Source organism: Mauremys mutica, chromosome 7 (assembly GCF_020497125.1).
Source record: "Mauremys mutica isolate MM-2020 ecotype Southern chromosome 7, ASM2049712v1, whole genome shotgun sequence".
Taxonomy (NCBI): domain Eukaryota; kingdom Metazoa; phylum Chordata; order Testudines; family Geoemydidae; genus Mauremys; species Mauremys mutica.
The window spans coordinates 26,379,763-26,404,871 of NC_059078.1; the positions used below are offsets into that span (position 1 = coordinate 26,379,763).

At 39.6% G+C, this 25,109-nt stretch overlaps 1 long non-coding RNA gene across 2 annotated transcripts in view; it reads right to left on the bottom strand.

Moving 5' to 3' along the window:
• The window catches only part of LOC123375066, a 61,881-nt gene that overhangs the window by 31,084 nt on the left and 5,688 nt on the right, over nt 1-25,109 (bottom strand). For both annotated transcript variants that reach the window (XR_006581305.1, XR_006581304.1), the window contains exons 2-3: nt 13,693-13,749; nt 11,929-11,985 (exon numbers count right to left, since the gene is read on the bottom strand). This is a non-coding gene — a long non-coding RNA (uncharacterized LOC123375066). The remainder of the gene's footprint in view (nt 1-11,928; nt 11,986-13,692; nt 13,750-25,109) is intronic.

The window sequence follows — 25,109 nt, forward strand, 5'->3', positions numbered from 1 at the left end:
AGAAGGCTAACATACTGTGTAGCCCGTACCCCAGCCATATTCTCAGGTTTAAATTCTGTAATCTGCTGTATAGATCAATATTAACACCTGATACAAATAGAGCAGAGTACTAGAGAAACCTTCATGAGTTTCTTTTAAAAAATGCTTAATTAGGGTATAGCATGGCTGCAGAAGCAATATACCCTCAAAAAGAAAGGGCAAAAGGGTTTGGACATGGAAATGTGGTATCCAGATCCCATCAAAAATGTGTCTGTTCCCAAATTTGTTCCAAAGCTTGAGGTAATTCTAATTAAATGACTGCAGAAGTCCAATTTTTTTTATTTGTATTATAATGGTGCCCGAGGCCACAATCAGGATTGGGACCCTATTGTGCTAGGCTATTTACCAACACATAGTAAGAGTCACTCCTTGCCCAAAGCAGATTTGAAATATTAAAGACAAGACATAAGAAGTGCATGTAACAAAGCACTGGAAAGAAGGGAGGATGATGGTAACTGTGGGAGGGGCTAGCAGCCCTGAGTACATACCCATCGGAGGCTCTCGGCATGTATTTAGGGCAGCTAGCCCATCCCACCGCTCACACAGCTGTGGTTCTGCTCTCGTTTTAGCATGCTAGCTTGATGAGGGCTAGTGCAAGTATGTCTACAGTGCTATAATGCTGTGGGGATGGGAAACACGTAAGTATCTATGTTAGACAGACTGGCCTGGGTTGATGTTAACCACGAGCTTGTTCAAAATGGGCCAAATCCGTCAGTCTTTACACAAAATCCCTGTTGAAGCCAATGTGAGGTGTGCCAGGGTAAGGATTTGGACGTGTACTGCGTGATTTTTCAGTCTTTTATCACTTGTCAAACCAGCAAACTATTCTCAGCATACAATGTGCACACAGGATATAATTTGGTCCTTCAAAATAGCTTGTCTGATTCTTAACCACAAGCCATTAAAAACAATAATATGGACGTGGTTCTTTGAGCCCATTGTGCCATCAATTTGTAATAGAATTTGGCTTAAAATCAATAGCCTGAGATGCCCCATTAGATTTAAAAATCTAGAATAAACCCACTGACCTCAGATTTAAAATCATGTGAAGGAGACAGAATTTGGCTCACATCTTATATTATTTATTTTAATTTCTGTTACAGTCGGTCATAGAGGCCCCAATTATGATCAGAGCCCCATTGTGCTAGACACTGTACACATGTACTAGGACAGGAGACAGTCCTTGCCCCTAAGACCTTGAAAGACTTCAAAACAGAAAAGGGGAAACAAAGGCAACAAGAAGTGACTTGCCTGTTAAGTTATACAGCAGGTCAGGAGTGCAGAACTGAAGTCTCCTGAATCCCAATCTAATGCCCTATCCATTAGACCATGCTAACACAACTGCCTGGGTTGGTTTTCTGTCTTGAATTGATATTGAATACAGCACTCAGGAGTCACAGTACTCTTGGTAATTCTATGTACTAGAGTCATAGTCATTTATAGTGTATGGAATTCCAGTGGTGTTTATATTTCCATGTGAAAACCACTGATATGATGACTTAGTCATTTATGAAACGTTAAAGGATAGATGAAGATGGGGATCCTGGCCTCTTTCCATCCTAAAACATGTCTTATGTTTGTAATGTTACACCATGTTTGCCTAGCTATATTTTTGCTGCATTGATGAATTTGTGATTAATGAGGTTTTATCATAAAATTCCGTACACAACTATAAATCACATGCAATTATGTGTGCCGAAACAAAGTAAAAAATATTTGGATTGGAGTGCACAACGTTGATTCGGCCAAATTTGCTGGTTACACGCAACTGAATCTGGTAGTTTGTGTTACAAAAACAAAGTAATTAAATAATAGTAGTGATACTTTTGCATGCAAACTGAGTGACATAATGTGGCTTATAAAAGGAGACCAACAAAATGCAGTGGGGTTAGCTTCATCCCTGGTGTAACGCAATTGTTAAATCAATGAAGTTGTGTTAGTGATTCATTTGATCTTTAATTAATAGTTTTTCCAGAGAACAACAACGCTATGTGAAGTTTTCTCATCTGTGGGAAAAAAGTAAAAAGGATGTAGGGTTAAATTTTGCCTGCCTTTTCATCTGCCTTTCCCATTTATTTCAGTGGAATTGTGCAGATGCAAATGGAGGGCAGAATTTGACCCCAATGTGTAAACAGATTATAGAATATAATATCCTGCTGAGAAGGAGGAATGCTTTGAATGTGACTAGCTTACAAACCCTTTACAAACAATGCATCTATAACATGTTAGTCTAACTTAATTTAAACATTTTCACAGGTTGTGTTAAACTGGTAGCCCCTTGACAAGAAATATACTGTATAATTTATAGGATAATCAAGTTTTAGAGGTATCAATAGTATCCGTCTGGGTAAAATTAATCAAAATAATTTTTAAAAAATCCATTAATATCTTCCAAAAATCTCAAAAAATAACAATGGGCCAAACCTTTATGTAGTTGAGTAGTACTTTGCTCCACACAGAAGTCCATAGTACTATTAAATACAAAATACTATTCAGCATAATCAAGGGTGAAAGAATCAAGCCCTATATATAAAATAACTCAAATAATGGGAAACATTTGTCTTTAGACTGTCAAATTGACCTTGGCAAGTGTCTACTCAACTCAGCTAAATGCTGTTTCTTAAGTTGCATAGAGCTACAATTCAAAGGGATGTTGCTAAGGCTGGTAGATGCTAAATTTCAATCTGCTTTTCGGTCCCACTTGTTTGCAAAAGGTATATTGATTTTTGTATTTAGGGCCTGATCCTGCAGTTGTTAGGCAGTGTTACTAATTTAATTCAGTGCTGGTAAGAAAATCTATTCCAGCAGCTCTGAATTCATGAGAATGCCCTACACTAATAAACCAATATGCATGTGCAGTGCAAGCAAAATAAATTCAGGGAGGAAACAGATTTCAGCTTCAAACTTACATGGAATTATTACAAACAATACTGAGTTAAAAAATTCAAATTATGAAACATAGTTTGGCAATTTCCTTCTAAGCATTTTAAAAATAAATTTATGTATAGAGATTAATATAGCACAATGATACAGAGCTGTCCTGAAGTCTAGAAAATGAAATACAATAATACACCAAAGTAACATTAGGCTACAATACTCGATAGTTTCATTTGTGTGGAGAACAACATGTTTTTCTTGGATGGAAGAATTTTGTATCACTTCTTAGCCATGTTAAAATTTCTTCTGGCATCTGACCTTTGGAAGCAAACATTTATCTAATCAAATCATTAACACCTTGCAAAGCCAATTTTAAAAAGTGTTTTTTTCTCTAGTCTTTCTACTAAACAAACTTACAGAAAAAGTTTGGGAATTACAGAGTACTTTCTCTGTAGATTTCCTTTAACTCTTATTACCATTCCCAGCTACATAGTTAGTCAATTTAGCAGTTATTTTTTCCATAACAGTACACTTCTGTGGAACACTAGCATGCCTAAAACTACAGTAATTTCCTACAGAGGAAAAGAAACAGAAGTTGTCAATATGCTTCAGATTTCATTTGTGCTGGTGGAATCATCTGTAGTGATTTAAAAGCTGGGAATATTTTAATGTTAATTGTACCACCATTTTAAAAGTAACAATAGTACACAGAAAACCTTTGGTACATAGATTTGAACAACTTGAACTTTAATTTTAATCTAAAAGGAATATAGTAGCCAGCTTGATTTATAAAATATCTTAACTGAAGAGGATGGTGGATTTGGTCGTGTTTTACAGAGTAATAATACAGCTGCCCTGGCTGACTACTGAGTTATATTGCAGTTTTCTTCGGCATGAAATTCAGTTTGAGTGTTTCTTTGGTAAGAGAATGTACATAGTAGTATTTTTAATGCAAAATCCACCCAGCCTCCACTTAATTCCAATATAGGTAGGCAGATGACTACAGCACTTGTTCCTTCAGGCCATAAGGGAGCAGCCCATCAAGTGATGATATATTTTAGATTGGTTGGTGTTTAAAATAGGAGTCACATTAAAAATGAGCAGTAACATATGTACTGTATAATTGACTCCATAAAAAAGTAGACTCATTGGGTCTGATTCTCCTCTCTCATTGATGAAAATCATGATTTTAAAATCACTACTATAATTCCTATGTTCATGAGCTATTACATCTCCCCTTGCGGAAAGTTCCACAAAAGGAAATCTCGGCAAGGAACCCTAATTTTGGAGGGGAAGAAAGGGCAGTGACAACTTCTTCCTGATCACAAAGGAATCATGAGAGGCTAGGTCATCCAGCTCTGGTTCCCAGCTCACTCCCAGGGGTAGTCCTGGCTGTGGCTGCTTCCACAACCTTTGTGGGCTATATGTACAAAATAAACATATAACTAAAAGTATAGCCTAGACTGCATTACCTTTTGGCTTGAGCTCTGTGGCCCACAACCCCAGTATGGATCCCAGACTCATGGACCACCCTTCCTAGGATGGGAGAGAGGTGTTGCAGGAGCAGTGGAGCCCCTCTCTCATCCCCACAGAAGTGGAGACTACGGAGATATGTGGGAGTCGTTTCCTCTATATACCAAGCAGAGTGTGGGTTGAGGGAAATTATTTCATCCAATATAACTAAGCCAAACTGGAGTACTACTCTGTTTGTATCATACCCACTGAGATTCGAAACGTTGGTAGTCCACTCTTCTTTAAACCATCTGTTCAGATGTGTCACAAGGCGTGCAAGTTGCATTTAGAGCTGTGGCTAAATGCAATACAGTATGTGTTTTCAATTCCAGAATGCCTCTATTTTGTTGTAAAGGAAACATGGTCTTCTAGATAATTATTTGACTGTTGAAGTATTGCTTTTCAAGCATGGTACACCTTCCTTTTTACAAGACCTGTGTCCGTTTTAGCTAAACCAGTAGTAATCATCATAACAACTAACCTTTTTTACATATAAGTTTTCTATCATTCCTCCTCATGCTTGAATGTTCTCCCACCTGTCTTCCATTTAATCCACAAATATAAACACATAAATCTTCGTGACATCTTGGCAGAAAGCACCTATTTTCAGATGACTCCTTTAGGAAACTCTGAATCCAGGTGTTTATGCAAAAAAACAAACTGTTGCAAAAGGAGATTTTCAACATGACCATTAAACAAAACAAAAAAGATGGTTAAATTTGAAATTGTGAAAAAGTGTGGACTAGCATGTGTACAAACTTAATATATCTTTACCACACCTTGAGTTAGAGTCAGAGAGCTAAGTTATAATTACAGCACCATCTGTAGGGGGAAAAGTACAGTAGTTTACTGCTACAAGATGATAGTGTGCACACTGTTATTTATAGCATACACACATTGAATTTTTAAGTCCTCCATCACATTTTTCAAAAAGGGATGTTGATCTCAAAACATATTTTGGGGGGAAAGAGAGATGAAACAGTTGGCTATTTTTCTTCAGCCAGATGGTTTCCAAACAAAGATCAGAATCTATTTGAAAGTCAGCTCATATGGTCTTAAAAATATTTTTGGCAGAAGAGCTGTGTGGTTTAAAACTTAAAAAAGTAAAAAGTCTTTCACCTCTAGATCATTTTACGTAAGGTTACACAGTGAATGAAAACAGGGGTGCTCACACTTTGCTAAGAAGTGGAACAGACTGCAGCCACCTAAATCAGGCTCCTTTTAAGGCTTCTCAAACAGGGCACTCAAATGCTGAGGCCCATCTCTAGTCATTTTTTAAAATCTTGGCCTACCAGTCCCAGACATATAATGTGATCTTCCACTAGGTTCAAGCAGGGCCAGATTAATTTTCCTGCGGGCCTGGGGCTATTAGATTTTGTGCGGCCGCTGTATACAAGTCTTTTTCCTAATTTAAAACAAAATGATGATGCTTATGGCATCGAGGCTATTAATGCTATACTAAACTTGCCTTTGAATTAACATAAAGGCGTTCTGTGGTTACATTTCAGTTTTAAAACATGTAGAATATAGTTAAGTTAATTCAAAATAGCCTACTTCTTACCTTAGAACAGCTGGTATATTAGTTTCTTTCTGGGAGGGAGTTTGGGTGCAGGAGGGGGCTCTGGTGTTGGGTCTGGGAGGGAGTTTGGGTGCAGGAGGGTATTCTGACCTGGGGCAGGGGGTTAGGGTGCAGGAGGGGGTGTGAGGTACAGGCTCCGGGAGGCATTTACCACAGGTAGCTCCCAGTCGGCGGTGCAACAGGACTCAGGCACGGTGTGCATGCTGTGGCGCCACGGAAGCAGGTGGCTGCTGGCATGTCCCTGGGACGAGGGGGACAGCGTGTCTCCGTGCGCTTTCCACACCTGCATGCGCCACCCCCACAGCTCCCATTGGATGGGAACTGGCTGATGGGAGCTGCAGGGATGGTGCAGGGGGCAGTGTGTGGAGGCCCTACACCAGGGTCCGCAGAGACGTACCAGCAGCCGGCCACTTCCAGTATCAGTGTGGGGCCACAGCATGCAGGCAGCCTGCCTGAGCCCTGCTGCGCTGGGGCCCTGCTTAGCCGGGGCCCTGGGCTGCAGCCCCTAAAGCCCTTGCATTAATCAGGCCCTGGATTCAAGATGGAATGCCAATTAGTACAGAATGTGGTTGCAGGTCTCCTCAGCAACATGGGCTACCACAAGCACATCACAGCTGTCCTCTGCTCCCTACACTGGCTTCCCATAGAATATCAAATCAGGTTCCAGGTCTCAGTCCTTATCATCAGGGCTCTCAAATGGCTGGGCCCAGGCTATCTAAAAGATCCCTTAAAGCTCAGGGATGAAGACCATGGTCAACAACTTTGCTCTGCTGGCACAATGGAACTTTCTACCACAAGGGTAAAGCTCATCAGTCCAGAAGACAGAGCTTTCTCAGGGGCCAGCTCAAGAAACTTCCACTGAAATTAATCACCATTACAAGCCTCACCAACTTCTGCTCCAAGCAAGGCGCATTTCTTTGACCTTGTCTTCTCTAACACAAACCGGTAGCTGCGTGGCACACAAACACACACGCAAACCTGTAGCCACGTGTACACAAACACACACACACACACACTCCCCCTAATCAAACAAAACACTCTGGGGAGAGGATGAGAGAACAAACATGACAGATGTTAGTCACATTGCTTAATTTGCTAGTGGAAGGCGTTTAGGTGCTATGACAATGAGTATGGCATACTCTCTATCAAACAGAGCAGAGCACTGCATGTTGGTACCTCTCTAAGCTGCAACTTTGTAATGAAGCTGAGAATGGCCTTGAGTTTCACTTTGGCCAGTTCTAGGCTAAATAATAAGCCAGCATATTGGCAAAGGAGAAGAAAATGGAATGGCCTATAAAAGACAAAATTTTTGAAGTGTACTTCTTTGACCTTTCTTTCGCTAATAGAAACACAGAGCCACATGTACATTAAAAAGAAAAAAACACAATAAGACCCTACATCATACACATACAGGGGCGGTGTGAGGGCAAAGGGAGCAATTGCCATGGGGCCCAGGCAATTTAAAAGGGCCTGGGATCCCGGCCGCCACTGCCACAGAATTGGTGGCGGCCGGGATCCCTGGACCTTTTTAAATTTCCTGGGCAGGCCGCGGGACTCCTAGGCACGTGCCCTGTAGCTATCCTGAGTCAGCGAGAACAGAGCCAGGAGCAGTGCCTGCACCTAGTGCCGCCCTGCAGAGCCACGACAGTGCACGGGGCTGATCTCGCAGAGGGGTCTCTCCTTATGCCTGGCCAGGCCCTGTTTGCATTAACATCCTCCCCCCTGCATTTCAATAGCGTCAGACAAAATATTTCAGGCAGTTCTCAGAGGTGTTGAGACTGTGTCAATCTCCACTTCCCTGGGGAGCAGTGAGGAGCTGGCTGCCCCTTTGAAGAGGCGCTTTGAAATGAGAACTGGGTTGCTCGGGTTTATCTGCTTGTGAATTGCTGTGAATCCAGGCAATCAACTGGGGATGGGGAGTTCACGCGGGGTTCGTCCCCCAAGCCAAGGGAAGACCGCATTGCACTGCCCGGTCCCCCAGTCCCAGGCCTTGCAGGCAGCTCTGGAACAACCCCCCCCGCAGATTAGAGCAAAGGCCAGTAATGTTATACTGCTGCTTCAAAACCCCAAACCTCATGGCTTTGCAAACCACTCATGGGATCAAGGGTTGCGAACAGCCAGAGCATGGCAGCCTCTTCCTGCTTACTGCGCAGCCAGCCAGTGAATCCACTGCCAGCCACTGCTTAGCATTTATATAGCACCTTACATTTGCAAACCGTGTACAAATATTAAAGATTACTGAGCTGCCTCGAATGGGAAATGATTAAGTATTAGTATCTCCCTGTTGCAGATAGGAAGAGGGAGATGAGCCAAGTTAAATTGATGCTGCCAATTTACATTGTATTCACATTCTAGTGCACAGGGTGGTACCATCGGCAGCAAAGGCAGCCGGGCAGACATGTGGAAGCCCTGGCCATGACGGAAGAGCGCGCCCAGCAGCGCCACCGGCAGCAGCTCGCTGGGCACCAGCAGCACCACATAAATGTCAAGCGGACCACACCCCTTTCTAGGGGGCCCATCGACTGTTCTGCCCTGGCACCCAGAATTGCTGTTGGTGGGCCTGCACACACACATTTCTTCCCTATGTGACTCTGATTGCAGCCTCAGCATGGCAGCAGCTGTAGGCTTTTGTGTGCCTTATGTGGAAGTTTTGATCAAGAAATTCAACTTTCATGTACATTAGGCATGTGATTAAAGCCCCAGCAGCAGAACAGGAAAATGGCATTGTGGGGGGTTGGGGGATGTTATCAATGCTTATCAGTGGCCTTTTCTAAACCCCTTTTCAAGTTCTACTACCGGCACTGACCTCTCTAAGAACTAGCAGGTGCGAAGAGGTGAGTCTGCGTATGGGGGCTTGCACCTTAGTCCCACCCCACCCAGATAAATCCACTCTGGAGTGCTGGTCACTTCCAGAAACACTTGAATCCTCCTAGAGCTCAGGGCATCCAACAGCACCCTTATGGCTGTTTTCTGCTGAGGAGTGTTATGAGAAAGTATAACTAATTCCCTGCACCCTCCTCCCGCAGAATATATTCACTGGGAGACACCAGTGGGGTTTGGCTTTTGGATGGTCCCATGGAAGGCGTGTTACTGTTGTGTTCTGGCATCATCAGAACAATCCCTCTAAAATCCCAACTTCCCATGAACTTGCCCATTCAGATTTGAATCTCTGGTGGCAGGGATTCCTGCTGATCATCCTAATCTCCTGCCTGTATAAAAGATTCTTTCTATGCTTATGACACAAAAGACTTTATTGTGAGCTTTACATAGAATACACAAATGAACCTTTTCTATTTGCAAACAGGAGAAGAGTTTTCTTTCTTAATTATTCAGTTCATAATGGCTTGTTCTTTTTACACACTCAATCTACCCCCAGGGTTCAGAGTGACTTTCTTGCCAAAAATAGAAGCATACTATTTTTCCCTTCAAAAATAGAGCTTTGCTATTCAGAAATAGCACCTATTAACTATTACAATCCAGAACAATATATATATATATGGTGAGATTCTGCCCCAAATTCAGTGAGGTTTGTCCATGAACATAGGGAAGAATTTGTTTCATGAAGAATTGTATATCATACTGCTTTCCTACTAAATAAGCCAAGATCAGTTATAATAGACATTCTCAGATGAAAGGTGGCAGTCAATAGTTGAGGGAATGATGAACGAAACCAGACTGGGTTTTCCTTTTTTTAAATAAAAACCTTGTTAGTGTGAAGTGTTCTTCTAATGGAATGTTAAATATTTCTAATGGCCAAATAGGACCATCTCCCCTAAATGAGCGGATACTGTATCTTTTTCAATCTTGCCTGCCGCCACAGCACCTTGTGCTATGATCCTGTCAGCTCTCTCATAGATTGGGAGTGGGGGGAGGGAGGGGTAGGTCAGTTCTTAGATAGAAAACCTAAAAGGAATAGCTAAGTGCCATTACAGTGGGGTGCTATGGAAGACCAATTTCCCATTCATCCCATCTGTACAGGAGACAGCCATAATTTGGCTACATGCATCAGAACAGAAAAGCTTAGCTAACACTGCTAGCACCACTATCTGGCTCAGAGGGAATGTGCCTTGTAAGAACTCTGCTTCCTTTTTGACAATGGCATAGGTTTGTAGAAATTCTTTATATCTGAGTCTATATGTATGAAGTTATATTTCCTGCCTCTTCTGACTCCAGTTATGTGAGAACAAAAGCAATCTGTGGAGGTGGTAATGAGTGCTTCAGTGACTACAGCAGAATCCTGGAGGGCTTGCAGTGGCTATGTAATTCTGCCACTCCCCAGCTTCTTGGTTGAGTAGAGTTTTCAGTTAGTAAAGTTCAGGAATTTGGCATGGTGCAAGAGTTTTCAGGAATAGACCACTGTGATGGTTTCTTCTTGCCTTTCAGCAGGAAGTGTTTGTATTAGAGCTGGTTGAAAACAGTCAAATTCAAGAATTTTCAGTGAAAAATGGACAATTTTTTCACAAAATTATCAGTTTTTTAAACTTAAAAGATTATGAATTTCGAAGTTTTTCAATTAAAGAAGGGCCATAGTTTTGGCAAAAATATTCACAAATCCACCAATTGTCTAAACAACTCTAGTTTTTATTTCCACCAGATCAGGATGGGGGTTAATTCCTGCATTTTGTATGTCCAGGTCTTGATTTAGGATTCAGTCCAAGGCAGTGTCTGTGGATCTGGATATTACTTTTGCAACCTAAGGCTCAGAATCATCTATCTCTCACTTTTAATGGCTTTCTGTTCCAAATTAATACTTAACATTTATAATGTACATTTCATCTTTAAAGTGCTTTATTAACTTTGTTATTAACAAAGTTTGATGTGTAAAATGAATAATTATATGGGCCTAATCATTATTTCCCATGCCACCAGAAAATTAGCAAGGTAATTAAAATCATGCTTTGCTTTCCATTGCAGCTGTATTGCTATTAAATTTTATATATCCAATAAAAAGGCTGTAATAATTAGTTCTCTAAATTGCCTTTATTACCAGCATGCCAAGAAACCACAATTAATATCTGTTTTATTAGAATCACAGGGTCTGTGTAGTCATTTATGTCTTTGCACAGTGGGTAGAACTATCACCAATGTAAATGAAGAATTGTCATTTGGTAGCATTTAACCACCATTTTGCAATCACTATGCACAGGTGTAACTGACTACACAAGGTGCAAAACCATAGAGAATCAACCTGCTCTAAAATTAGGGGAGGTAGGATTGTCTTGGTTAAAGGACGAACAAGGACTAATGAAATATAGACCTAACTTGTGGCTCTGCCAGGGAGTTCCTATGTGACTTAGGCCCAAATCCTCAAAAGGTATTTAGGCACCTATCTCCCATTGATTAAATATCTTTCAGGATCTGGACCTTAAGGTATGAAATCTCCCCGTGTTTCTCCTTTTCCATGTGTGAAGTAGGGATAATAAATCCTTATCTCACTGGAGAGTTATGAGGCAAAATTCAGTAGGTGTTTATGAGGTGCTCCAATACAATGGTAATTTGGGCTATCTTAGTTCCTGTATAGAATCACACCAACAGACTTCTCTCTCAGACGGTTCAATCTCATCTCCATTCAATGAACACTTACATGATAGAGGAAAACGTCTTTACTGGACTTCCAGCCTTTAATGGACTTCCAAGGCTGTACCTTTCTGATTTAAGACTGTCTTCTTTTAAGCTTAAAACCTTTAAAGCAGTGGGACTGTGATTCAACTCTTTCCTTATTGTCTCAGTTAACAAGTACTAACATATGAACATGATTTGTTAACAGGCCTTCAAGTGGAGGGAGTGGGAATTCTTTTGAAACACTCCAGTCAGAAAGGATTATACAAAAGAAAAAAACATCCCTGAAAACTAATTTTTAGTAATGCAGGTAGAAAAAGTAGTTACAAAGCTCAGGTAAAGAGATTCTTATTAAAACTTACAGTCCATTCTGGAGTTAATATCAGCACCTCTCTCTTTCTCTCTAGAGTATCTGGAAACTGGGAGAAGAAGAGGAAATAGGTCAAACAATGCAGGCTATCTACTTTAGCTATTCCTTCCTTCTTCCTTTTTTATGGGGAAGCAGTCTTGACTGAATAGATGCCACCAGCTATAATTCCTTGATTCTTAGTAGTTTATATCCTCTCGCTCTGCCCTGTTTCTTTCAGGTAATGTTACCTTTTTAATAATACTCCATTCCCTGATGTTTTTACTAAATAACATGATGTATTTCTTTTTACTTGAATACATTTGAATTCCTCAGAAAGCTTCTCCTGTTCTTTATCACAGCCCTTACATACCCATAAAAGTCAATCAATTGTTTTTTCCACCTTACAGAGTGCATATAGTATATCTTTGCGTCTATTTATTCAAAAAAGATTTTTGTTTAAGTCACAATGACCAGTTAGAACAAAAGCACGTCATTAGTCTGATCCAGGCCATGAACTATGTGCCCTAGATTAAATCCCTAATACAAATTTTTTGCCATTCCTCTTTTACATTTTTCTGTACTAAGCTTAAAAATTTCTGTTTACTCAAGGGTATTTCTAGGTCAACTCATTTCTTACATCATTTTTAATTGCTTTGTCTGCCATGTTGTTCCCTGTTGTCTTAATATGCACTGGGATCTAAGCTAATGCTATATCTATCCCCAAGTGTACTTACTCTTTTATTAGAAATATAATTTCTTCGATTAAATCACTTCTACATACTGAGATACCCTTTTTTTATTGCCATGAGGCCTGAGATTAAATAAAAAAATGACGGCTGCTGCTGCTGGGTGTACATCCCAGATCCAGTTTAATGCTAGCATTACTGTTACTAGTTCAGCTGTCATGACAGCTACATCATAAGATATTCGTTTAGCTGAATTAATTCCCAATTTTGGTATACAATATGCTGTCCCTACTCTTCCTTTTTTTCCCCTCTCTCTCTCTCCTTTTTGGACCCATCTGTATATATTTGACAAAACTACTTTTCATCTATATACTGATACACTTCATTTTTAATACCTACTGTCTCTTTTTTACCCTTAAGTTTATAAAATAAATCTCAATCCACATTTGGACACAACTTTCCATCCATAACTTATTTTCTCATGACTAAAAGTTTTGACTTAGTTTAGCTTTTCCTTGTCATTCAATCCCTGCAGCCACACTTTAACTTGAAGAGCATGTGGAGTTCTAACATCATGTGCTATCATGCGCCTATTGAATTCCCAACAATCCTTATACATTTGTTTGGTTTGTTCATCATTGCAGTTCCCATTAACTTTGGCCCAGGAAGTTAGGTCCAGTAGTTTCATTCAGAGCGTAACTGGCATTTCACTAGGAGCTATGTGTACCATGCATAGTGTTGTAATAAATGCAGTGCACACAATTCATAGTGCCTGGGTTTCTAATGTTTTAAATTCTGATTTTGATGATGACCCAAAAGCTTGACAGCTCTCCTCCTGTCTCTGGGAGATATTTCAGTTAAGTGACCTTCTGCAAGCTCTCTTGATTGGTTAGTTTAAAGTTCTCACCTTGGGAATCACCCCTGGGTGTACACTGCAGCAAATTTGAATCATTTAATTGTGGAGTTACTTTGATTGGTATCCTCTGTTTGCTGACTTCATTGTTCTTCAGGGCCTGAGTTACTGACAAATGCTTTTATTAGCTCATTTCAGTCTACATAACTCATAGCATGATAAGCATTAGTGCACTTACCTCTCCAATCAGCAGAGCTTAACCCTATTTCTCCTAGTTTCATAGGCTTCCGATCTCCTACCAAACAAATGAATGTTATAGCAAAAAAGAAAGTAACAGAAAATCATGTTGCAGTTACATCTGTTATTGTCATTTTTCTCCCTTGCTAATCATTATTGAACCTTACCTCTGATTGCTTTGTTATCCAGATTTCTATTATACAGACAAAACTAATTTATTTGAAAGACTCTTGCTTTTGCATAGTGCGTTATAGCATTTCCTGTTCAACATGTATTAATACATTACCTGAAAGAAAAAATAATTCTGCATGCACAAAGAGCTATTTGTGAGACTCCTGTAGCTGATGCCTGAACCTTCCAGTTGATGTTATTCTTTTTGAACAGACTAATATGGTATATTTACTTAATGTTAAAGACATTGTGCCTCAGTGCATAGGGCACTGTATGGGATTTGGGAGACCTGGGCTCCATTCCTGGCTCTGCCATTGACCTGGGTAACCACAGATCATTTCAGCCCAGGTATTTAAGTGCCTAACTCCCAATGATTTCAATGGGAAATCAATGTGAGTTAGACACCTAAATACCTTTAAAAATCTGTCTCTTCACTTCTTAGTGCCTCTGATTTCCCTTCCTGCCTTTTGTTTTCTATTTGTCAACTATTTATAATCTTTGGGACAGGAGTGCCTGTGTATTTGTGCAGTTCTTTGCACAATCTGTGCTAGGAAGCTCTAGGCACTATTGCAACACAAATCAAACATATTTACTACTGCACAATGCCTGTTTTTAAAAATTCTCATATTTTGTTCAGAAATAAAAATTTTGGACCAACTTTTAATTGATTTCAATGAAGCTATGCCAATCTGTACTAGCCAAAGATCTAGTCCATTGTATTTTTTAAACGAGCAAATCTTTGGGGAATTTTTTTCCTTTATGTAATATAACAAAGAATACTACAGTGATGAGCACTTTAGACATGTAATAAGTAACCAAATAAATTCCCATTACTATATTTCAATCCAAGAGTCTTCTGTTTCCTAACACAAATCTCTAAAAGCAATTTGGTAGTTCTAAAATACATACCTAAGCCTTTCCTGTTTTAATTGACACACATCATCATATAATTACTATTATTTATTCTTCCCTTTAATTTGTCTGTAGTTGATCTAAGCACAATACAAATTACCCCTGTATTTTACAGTTTTGCACTGCAAATGAATGGCTACTTGGGAGACCTCTCCCCCCCCACTTCTGTTTGAAAGTAGCAGTCCTGTTTATACCCTAAAGGCCGTCCAATTTTATAGCTGCATAATTCCAAACAGCCTTTCTTAATTGTGAGTATCATGCAGGTGCTGTGTCTTGTCGGATAAAAATCATTCTTTTGATTTCAGGATTTTTTTTAGAATTTCTGAATTCTACATTTGATTATATTAGTATTTTAAGATGTAATTTAGATGAACTGTAATTCATTGCTTGTAGTCTGTTGGTTACTGTTCCAATTGTACTATAGCTGAATTAGTTAAAGAAATTCACTAGGAATCCACTGTGGTTTCTCTGCAAAGGGTGGTGGCGGTGACCATTGTTTTTCTTGAATCGGCAGAGAGAGAGAGAGAGAGACTAGATCTACTACAGCTTTTCTAGCTTCTACTGTGCGATGTAAAGGTTTACTGTTCAAGTGCCTTTTATGCAGTTGCTTCATTTCATGGAAAGGCAAGAAAATTACGGCCCGTGGTCTGATCCAGAAACCCTTCCTCACACAAGTAACCCTTTCTCATGCAAGTTATCCCATTGAAGGATTGCTCATGAGCCTACTTCTGATCCTGCTTGAGTCAATAGCAAAACTCCTGTTGATCACATTCTATGATCTTAATCCTAGTGAGCACTCTGGCCTGGATCCAGGAAAGCACTTGGGCATGGGCTTAACATTAAGCATCTGAGTAACCCATTGAAGTCAAATGTCAGCCTCAACTGTGATCAGGTCCAATTAAGTCAATGGGATTGCTCACCCGCTTAAAATTAAGTGTGGGCTTGTACTGTGCTACACTGGAGCTTGAGTGCTCAGGAAGTTGCAGAACTGAGCCCTACCTGCGTAAAGAGTGTGTAGTATCAGGGCCTAAGCTTGGCAGGTCCCGCAGAGTTTAAAAAGAAACAGAATCAAGTCGCATAGATCCAAATTCTACTGTCATTTATGTTGAATTCAGTGGAGTGATTTTATGTGTACAATCAATGGCATCATTCCAGATTTGTACTAGTGTAACTCAGGTAAAATTTGACCCTTCAGCTGTAACTTTTAACATTTCAACAAATCTCAGTTCCTTCTCTTCAACCCTGCAAGAATCAGGCTTCATTGTGGAAAAAAACCCTGAATTTTCTAAGCTGCAATTTGAGAGTTAGGGCCCCATCATCACTATATGGAATGTTTTGCTCATTCATGCTGTATAAATAAATATCACGAAATGCTTTTTGGACTCTGCCTTGTCTGTTACTGAAACCAAAAGCGTTCGTGCTTCCAAAAAGACCCGCTGAGGCTAGCTTCACATTTACAGGGATTTTCAGGTTGGCAGGCAGCCACTGGACAACTTATTGAAAAAATCAGCTAGAAGTGATATACAAGAAAACACAATTTAGGAGAAGTCAAAAGTACAACAGACCTCATCTAAAGATGACAATGATAGCTGTAATGAGAAAACAACAACAAATATATTTATTTTGTAATCATTTATATTTCTCAAAAAGTCCATAAGATTTTTCTAAAACTAAAACATTGTTAGCCATCTTCTCTAGTAGAGCTATTCCAGATAATTATAGTAAGATTATAGCAAAACCAAGAAATATATCTATTTCTACTGTGTAGTAGTACTATATCAAAATATTATCATGGTATTGATCCTGCAAAGGGGACAGCATGGGTGCAAGGACTCTCTTTGCAGGAACATGGCCTCAGTCTGAAAATAAAGCTGAGCTAATAATCTACCCTGAATAATTACTTTTTCTGTAAAGATCTTGAAGTCTGCCAGTGTATTTGTTCATAAGTATTTGCTAACTTCTTCCAAATGGTTTTTGCCATTTGAATAGTTCACAAATCAATTGATTGCAACTATTCAATAGTCAAACTTCCAAACTCTTTGTTAGTTACATAGGAGACATGGCATTGTTTCTGGTCCCTGATTGGATGACTTATGTAACTAATCAGCACAGCATCAATTTCAAATTACAAATATTACAAAAAACTATATAATTCAAAATTTGCTTTGGGCAAAAAATCAAAGAGTCATGCTTAAAAGTTGCTTTTTCCACAAGTATTCAATTCCCAACTCTGCCACAGACTTCTCATGTAACCCTGAGAAAGTCATTTAGGATCTCTGTGCCTCAGTTCCCCATCTGTTAAATAGGGATAATAGCACTTCTCACACAGGTGGTGTGAGGATAAATACAATAAAGATTTTTGAGCTGCTCAAATACTGTCAGGGCCATAGAAATACCTAGGATAGATAGACTTGGCTGACAGAGTTCAGGAAAAGTTCTGTAGAAGCACAATGAAGGTCTGAAATGGAGCAAAGTGTGGAAGGGGTGGTCATGTGAACTACAGAAATGAGACCAGCCTGCTGCTTTATTTCTTATATCAACTCTGTTCTGTTGTCCCTCCTTTGAGCTTCTGGACCTCTTTAAAGACTTGGCCTCCCACCGCTGAAGTCAATGGAAATTTTAAACACAGATTTTAATGGGAGTAGTACCCTAACTGAACAAGGTATTCTAGCAATCTGATCTGTGTAGGTAATTTTGGTTAAAGTACAATGTCCAAAGAAAATCTAGAAATGATGAATAGCCATAGATTCATAGCCCTCGTTTTATATATATGAATGGTGCCCTGTCTCTAGACACTTTCATAATACAAAATAATAACAATAATGATGCAGCACCATTAGAGAGTATTTTTTGTGAGCTATCTTTGTTTTTACTTCCAGGTATCCATAGTATAGATGAGACAAATTTGCAGTTTCAGAATAATTTGAGGCAATTGTAATCACTCTGCTTATTCCTTAAGTACTTAGTTCTTCTTGCTGTGGCCTAGTTTACAGTTACCTTTCCACTATGTTATTAGGGAGATGACAGACACAGACAAGAGAAGGACAATAGAAAATCTGGTCTGTGAGATCAGAAGCTACTGGAGACATGGACCTTTCAGGGACAAGCAGAAATAAGATGTTAGAGCAAGAGATGGATTGTCAGAAGAGGCAAGTGTGCTTACTGAAAGATTGCCTGGTGCTGTCCACGGGGATTATTAGTATTATTAATAGAACGCTGACTGTACTATGCATTTGCGATCACTGAGCTTTGTACTGAAGGATGCCCAATGATCTGACACCAAGAATAAGCAGCTGCGAGAGGCAAGTGAGGCATTAGAAAGGGGAATTGAAGGAAAATATTTAAGACAAGGAAAGTCTTTTAAATACTCTTTGGAGATTATTCTGTAAGTTAAGAAAATTATTGACTATAAACCTCAAAAGGAGAGTTTAAAGCTGAACAAAATTCAGGTTTTTCCTTGTGACTGCAGAAAGCAGCAGTGATTGGACCAATACTCTTCTGTGGAGGATCACCTGAGTGAGCTATGGGCACACTAGGAGCCTTAAGACCCTAGACAATTCATCCTGTTCATATTAGTATAGCATAATTACTATTTTCTTGTTTGTGATCCTATACTTAATATAAATTGCCCACCTAATAAGGTTGCTTGTTACTATGTTGAAACACCATAACAGAATTGGACTGATTTACAGCCTGACAGCTGTGACATAATGCCATACACGATCACTGGTCAGAGCCATCCCACCGCCTGCCCTGAAGTCCACCATCCCCGGAACGGACAACCAACTGCGACCGGACATTGTCATCACCAACGAGGACCAGAAGAAGATTGTCATGGTGGACATCACAGTGCCTTTCGAGAACAGGACCCCCAGCCTTCCACAATGCCCGAGCACGAAAGGTAGAGAAATATGCCCCCTGGCAGGCACCTTGAGAGCTAGGGGTTACCAGGTCCAGACACACGCACTGATCATCAGAGCCTTGGGCACATAGGACCCCAATAACGAGTGTTGCAGGAATGAGGACTCGGTCAACGCTACTCTCATAGTGTCGGATGCCATCATGTGGTCGAGGAACATCTACATAGAATACATCACCACACATTGGCAATACCAGGAGGGATGAGCTGGAGTGTCAGTGAAAAGTGCAGTCAGGAAAGTAACTGAAATACTTTCCTTATGGATTGTATTTTCTAAATGGACAACCTACCCTAATTCTCAATTACTGAGGGACAATCTTCACTCATTGCTATATTTGCTTTCCACAACCAACTCTGTATAACTTTTCATGAGTGATGTACCCAAACACTTGGATGCTAATATCTAAACTGTATTCTTAAATTTATTCACCTAAATCTGGGTTAGTGCTATATGTACCATATGACTTTTAAAAACAAACTTTGTATTTGTGGATAACCCAAGCACTATATAATTTTAAATCTGAAGAAGCCATCCTGCTCTCTCTCTGACCTTTCCCTTGACTATACCAATTAGAATAAAAGTTAGGGAATGATTATACATTCGCCTAAATCAACTGAGGGCTAAAGAGGATAACATGAACAATAAAAACAAATATTTAGTGGTTTCTAATGTTGTCAGAGCCCTAACTTCCTCCGAAAGGAAGTATTTTCTAGTGCATGGGCTGGGGAGCCAGGATTCCTCTGATCAATTCACTCTTAGCCACTGTCTTGCTTTGAGCAAGGCACTTAACACATACATATGCTTCCACCTACCCATCAGAAACAATGGTGATGATAGTACCTACTTCACTGGGGGCAGGGGAAGATGGTTGTAAGACAATTTATCTGAACTCTTCAGAGAAAATATTCTATATAAAAGCAAAGTATAGTTAATAACATAATATGTTGCCTGCTAAATGTGGGCAAGGTCATTTCCTAAGGATCTGCTCACAGACTGGATGCTTTGAACATAGATCACCACCACCCTTTTGAAATGGAATGGCATAGCCACCTCTAGGAGTGTGTTCCCTCTTCTTCTGAACCCCACAGAGGACATCTGTGTGCTGTGGAATCTCTGGGTAGAAAGGGTGTTGGGATTTGATGGATTAGGGAAGGATTTGGTGGGTGTGCAGATTATGTATCCCTGTCCCCATCAGACTAACGAGGATAATTAACTTTATTATGGAATTCCTTTGATGTTAAGAAACACCTTTAAAGGGGGTCTCTAGGGTAGTCATAGAGCTTCACAAGGACACGAGCTGGTGCAGGGGCACAGGCCTCTGCAGAGATAACTCTGTTCCAAGCAGATCCCTGAGATCTGTAAGGATCTAGGGTCTGAGCAGAATTTGTGAGTTGGATTCTGGTCTCATCTGCAGGGAAGAGATGGGGAGAAACCCTGCCCCCAATGCACAGGGTCTAGGGGTTTTCTCCAATACACCATCTTTTCTATGTAGGGGCACAACCTGTCATTGTGGTTTTGTTCCTGCACGCATATTTGCGCATTTGAAAATAAGAGTTTACATATAACTTGGTGGAGCATTTCTATGCCTATGCTGCAATTGTTTAAAGTGTGTGTTTGGGAGGATAAAATCAAAGAAACTCACATGTGAAAAACACAAGTGAAACTATATCTTTATAGTCTCATGCTGCAGCCAAATGTACTAGCCACTTATTGCAGGTGCACACCATATGAGTAGATAAATATAATTTTGAAAAGTTCTGTGCCTCTAAAATATTAATTTCACTAGGTTCTCATGCATGTTATGTATTTTGGTATTTTTACTTAGAGAGCCATAATACTGCATACAAGCAAGCCATTATCTATATCTAAAAAGCAAATGGGCCAAACACAGCAATGATGGCCCACTGCACTGAAATCTATGGTATCATACAGGATGAAAATTAGGGCAACACGTAGGCTAAAATAAATCCCTTAGGACTGATGAGGAAAGTTCAACATTAGTAAAACTGGTAAACTATCTAGGGGATTATAAACATGTGTTGGGCCTCTTTTAAAGATCAAAACATTCTCACTTTGTATATTCTTTTCCGTCTGAGCTTTGGCAATGTAAATGACATTCAAAATACCTATGCCAAATGTTGCAGGACAGACAACATGCCAAAAGTACATCACTAGTTTGCAATCCACAGGTTCAGGTATATAAGGGGTATTTTAACTTTTACACCTCTCGGTGTGCAATACATTTGGATTCCAGTCATCACCTTTCTACATAAGGAAGGTTATCTAAACTGAGCTGGATCTCGTTTTGTGGGGCTACAGTGTAGTCAACAATACATTCTAAAGTGGCTTTAATCCAGACCAAGGTTTAGGAAGACTCAGTGGTGACAGGCTGCTGCGTCCCGAGTCTGTGAGCTAGAGAGCTTAAGGTTTAGCTACTTCTGGGGTACAAAAAACCCAAGTACTTCTACATATCTAGTGGGAGACCAGTTTATAAAATGGTATATCCAAATGAGCCCCCAAGGATTGATAACTCTCCCAAGAATTCTGTTACAGCTGTGGAAATGGCAGTCAGCCCCAGGAATACCATGTTTCAGTGGTAGCATTGCTAGGGATGAGATGAAATCTTTGGCCCCAAAATCCTAGGTCTCGAACCCCACCCCACTCACTCTAAGGATCTGAAAATAGATCTCTTCACTCCTTGATTGGCTTCAGGGTAAAATGGGGAGCCTGAGGCAGAAGTCTCCTAGGGATTTTGGAGGTAAAAGGAAGGAGCCATATTTTAAATGTTTGTCCCATTCTCCATGTGGGAGAATTCTCTCTCAGTGCTCTTCCGCTGTGGATGGGCAGGTGGCAGCTTGAGGGCTTGTCTACACAGCAAGTTACTGAGCAGCAAGCTAAGGCGTGAATCTTCGGCACACTAGTTTGCCCTCCAGTAACATCTCCTGTAGATCTGCTACAGCACAGTGAAAATCCCGCAGTGCAGCTTAGAATACTACGCTTTCAACACCTGAGGGCTTGCCTGTACTTGAAAGTTAATTCTGATTAACGTAAGGTATGAATTTAAAGCACAACAGCTATTCCTGAATAATTCTATAGAGAAACTCTTAATCTGGATTAACTCTATACATAGACAAACCGTGACTCAGAGCTTGTGCTGCATCTGGCTTTTCTGCTTCCATGATGCAAACTCAAATTGTGCATATTTCAAAATCTTGGTTCCCTCTTGTAGATCCTTTATTTACAAAGAACAGATCTTTTATCTGCCAGTAACTGTGCTTCTTAATTTATGACATGTCATCTGGTACTTCTTCCCATGGACTCCTTGAAATAGAAGCTCACACTCAAAATCACTGGCATATATTGTCAAAGCTTTGGGTGGGATTTTAGCTATGACAGTCATTAAAAGCAATGGGAGTCATATGTCTGAAGCCCCAAACGATGTTTTGAAAATGGACCCCATGGTGATTTTAAGACCTTGAAGGTTCAAAGATCCAATTAAAATGTGATGTTTGGCTCACTTAGGCCAATTCTCTTGTAAGTGTCCTAGGAATACTTGCACTATAATAAGGTAACTATGCTGTTATCTTTATTTCTCGGTGTTTTCAACACTGGACTTTAGTTGTCTGTACCATAGAAAAGAGACAGTCAAACTACAGTGATGAGTGCCATAAAAATACCTATAAATAATAAACAGGAAACAGCACAACATAGCAAAATGGTAGTATTCCATCCATTGGAATACTTTTTTTTTTTTTTTTGCTAATTGTCAATAATACCTAGCATGTATGGTCATCAGTACCTAAATGGATAGCTGTCTTGTAAGGGGACTTACTAGAGAAATGTTGCACACACTGTTTTCTCACTTTCATTGAGAATAATTTTGCAACTTTCACATTTTTTTGCTGTGAAATTTGGGGAAATGGCTATTCTTACATTGAAAAGATGCAAAATATCAAGGTTTGAATTTGAATTATGACATTCAAAGACACCTTCCACTCAGAATGCACCAGTGCTACCCAGGACCACTAAGATAAGAGCTCAGGGGGAAAAAAAAGCAGTCTCTGAATCCCAGCACCACTCCCTTGCACCCATCGGCACATAGGACCACCATTTAAGATGACTGCCTGGCTACTAAGGAGCTGGTGGGGCTGAACATGTGTATCTATTTGCACTAAGAGATGATGAAGGGTGTCTCTCAGCAGTGAGGAGATGGCATATCTGCTGTGGCTTGCTCTTGTAGTCTAGCATCTCTGTGAGCCAGCCTGTCCTTGGCAAGAATCAAGAATATTTAGTAAACGTGCATTATCTTGGAGTTTAAGGGGTAGTTAGTGAACTCAAAATATGTAAGATCATGAAACCAGGATTTTGGTTTTGGCCTCTCAAACAAAGGGATGCTTCTAAGCAATAAAAACCTCATACTATTTATGTATTTAAAGAAACAAAGTATGGTACATACAAACTGAGTCAGTTTCTGCTCTCAGTTACATTAATGTAAATATGGAATAACTTTATTAACTTAACTGGAGTTGTTCCAGTTTTTACACTGATATAACTGATAGCAGAATGTGACCTTATATGCTATTATCATTAAAATACTGTAATTCATTATCTGTTTGCCTAACAAAGAACAGACATTTAATCTACATTTGTTGCTATTTCATGCTTATGGTATATATCCTGTTGATGAAACACGTTATTCTAAATTCAAGTTCTGGAGTTTATTATTTTTTGTTCTCATTTCTGAGGACCACAACTATTTTTCAAGTGCAGCCCTATGTAAGTTTTTCTTTAGTTTGTGCCAGCTATGGAAAAAGGATAATGGGAAAAAATAAATCACAAATATGACTATAGTAGCGGCTGGCATGAATTGCCCTTTTTTTAAGTGTACTGTATTTATTCCTTAGATGGAAGTGTGTGTTGTTTGATTTTTGAAAACTAGGGATATAATCCTTAGTAAATTTTCATGACACCTGCACCATCTATCAGCTAAGATTATGAGAAGTCATAAGACAAGACATACCACAAAATAGAATTATTATTATATTTATCCGTATTGTGGTAGCACTTGGAGGTCCCAATCAAAGATAGGATCCCTTTGTAGTAGGCACTGTTCACCCACAAAACAAGAAGATGGTCCATGATGTCATAATGATTCCATGGTCATGTATGTGTCATGCTTATCAGCTGGTACAAAGGCAGGATGTTCCACCCATTCTCGTTTATTCTTTCACCAAAATTGCCATTTATAGCAAACGCTTATATGTTCTACTTGCTTTTTCTGTTAGATGTTTATATGTTAGCAGTCTGTAAACAAATTAACTATTTTCAAAATTATTCATTCAATACAAATAAAATTGTCTGAATAAAACACCAAGAAATAGGATAATGTTGAGATTTTTTTTAGACTGTGCAATATATTCATGTCTATTTGAACTCAGGCTGACAACTCTAGTTAAAGCTTCACAGCAAAAGAGGCAAAAGGGCATATTTTCAATTTTGCCATGCTCTTGTAATAAAAAAATGATAGAACAGAAATGGCATAATTCTGCCTCCTGTGGAATGTTTTGACTCTGAACATTTTAAAGGAGAGGCAATAGTGAGACAGCCAAAACCGGCAATCCTTACTACGGTAAAATTTTCATTGAAATCCTGAGTAAGGGATTAGACTAAAAAACCCAATCGCGCAATTAACGCTATAAGTTTAATTGATTAAAATAAGCACCAATGGGATGGAAATAAAGCATATGGCTTATATCTAGGTTTAATCTAGTTGGCCACTGGATGTCACTGACAGCCTCAGAAATACAATGGAATACATGCTGCATTTGTCAACTATGCACAGGTAATGAAAGGCCAGCTACTCATCATCCATGGAATTTAAGCATCTTTTGTGGGGGACAGAACAGCTGGACGGCTGGAATTTTTTAAGTGCTTCTCAATGCAAATGTTTATCACAGTGGTGAGGGAAGCAACGGTTTCCCCTCATGTAAAGGATAGATTTAGGAATATCAAAATACTCACCATATCCAAAAGTTGGAGGGCACACCAATTACCCAAAAAATCACATATTTCTCAATAGATAAATAGTATTTGACTCAGAATTTCATGTAATCCATGAATCAAACAATTTGGCAGTTCAAAACATTTCAGATCACTTCTTTATTAATTTGTAAAAAAAAATGGTGCTTTTGTCTTTCCCCTTAAACTGTGAAAGAGAAGTGCCAAATTCTCACCTGAGGTGTCATTCCTGTCCCAGCCGGAAGCAGAAAGTACTAGAAAGTCCAGTTCTGTTGGCTCAGAGAGTATGGATACTTCAGAAAAGTATCTGACATTTTGGGTGCTTGTCTGAACTGAAGTGAATTTCCCAACTTATGGAGATTTTCCACCTGTCATTGCCTATAGCTCATATACTGTC